Genomic DNA, 1,681 nt, shown 5'->3' with positions numbered 1-1,681 from the left:
CTAGAACTCTTCATAGCTGCCCACTTCATTCTCTAACTACCAGAGAGTTTAGTCAACCTCGGTTTATAAGAGTGAGCCGAAAATATAAACTAGAGGGGTTTATTGTTCTTCTCTATGTGATCATAACACACAACAGCACCAAGATTTGAATTATACTTTGACAGTTGGGGGGCAGTCTGTGGTGGTGGCAGCCAGAAGCTGGAAGAAGCCACTGCCACCATGACCTGAGCTGCTTAGAAAGGTGTGGGGCAGGCCGGGGGGGCTCTTGTCTCTTATGGGAGGCTTATGGAGGGCTCTTGTCTCTTATGGGGGGCTCGGCTCCTTTGAGTCCCCCTGATTTGGACCCTACACAGCAAACAAAACGCACAGAACCGAATCACAGAGAAGCAGGGCTGGAAGGGACCTCCAGAGGTCAGCCTGCCTGACCCCCTGGCTGAAGCAGGTCATCCCTATCCAAACTGCTCTACACAGTCAATAATCTAAACTCTACATAAGACTATTTGTGAACCCTGACACAACACAGACCTAACACCCAAACCTCCCACAGGTAAAGCAGAGGAACTATGGAAGCATTTTTTATGCTTTCATTTGAATGGTGTGCTACTCAGTAGGTGTGTCTACATGTGCCGTTAAGGCGACGTGATAATCTCCAGTGCAGTTTGCGCTGCAGTCAGCTGCTCCAGGGCCCAGTGTCTGCACCTGCGCCTGGGACCGCAGCAGGATGAGCTGGGGTGGAGCAGCACCTGGCTGGCAGCAGGCTTTGGGGGGTCAGCCCTGGGCCCTAGGTGGTGGTGTGGGACAGCGGAGGGGCTGGGTGGGGCACAAGAGTGTAAACCTGCAGAGCCATATGGCTGCCCTCCCCACTGCTCTGCCCCAGCTTAAAGTGCTGCAGGCAAAACACTGTTCACATGCATTTCTGTGCAGTAAAAGACTTCACCGTAAGATAGTACTGTCCTGGACCATGCTATTGCATGGTGGAGCTAATTAATTTACTGTGCCCTAATTTTATGTAGATGGTGATGCCTTAGTGTGGAGCTGATTAGTCAACTCCACAATAAAGTACACTTGCACCCAGTGTATGCATGAGGTGAGGACGGAGGGAATGATGAATTAAATAGGATTGGCTTTGGTTTGGTGCCTGTCCAGAAAATGTAGGCATGTTTCAAACCCGATGGTTAGATCACTAGTTTTTATTTATGTTTTATTATATTTCTATGTTTATTTGTCTGGTTATAGAAACAGACTTAGCATATACACACACACCTATGCACATACACACATATGCATCTATGTACATGTATATACATATACACGCACACATACGCCCATGCATATATATATACAGACACATATACGCATACACGTATATGCCCATACACACACACACGTATATGCTTACATACATGGATACACATATATGCCCATACACACACACACGCAATGTATACATATACATACATATATACTCATACACGCACATATATACCGCGCACACACGTGTGTATATAACGCAGCACCCAGTTCCTGGGGCTGACGCGGCGCCGGAGCCCAGGGCACTGCAGGCCCCCGCACCCGCAGGGGGCACACACCCGCCCCCTCCCCCCGGCCAAGCAGGCGACGGCCCGGCCTCAGGCGCCCCAGTCCACTCCCGCCCCGCCCTCCCCTCTCCGGCAGCCTGAGG

Source organism: Gavialis gangeticus, unplaced genomic scaffold, assembly GCF_001723915.1.
Source record: "Gavialis gangeticus isolate Ggan-Ray unplaced genomic scaffold, GavGan_comp1, whole genome shotgun sequence".
Classification (NCBI taxonomy): Eukaryota; Metazoa; Chordata; order Crocodylia; family Gavialidae; genus Gavialis; species Gavialis gangeticus.
Note: the sequence above shows the minus strand (reverse complement) of the source record.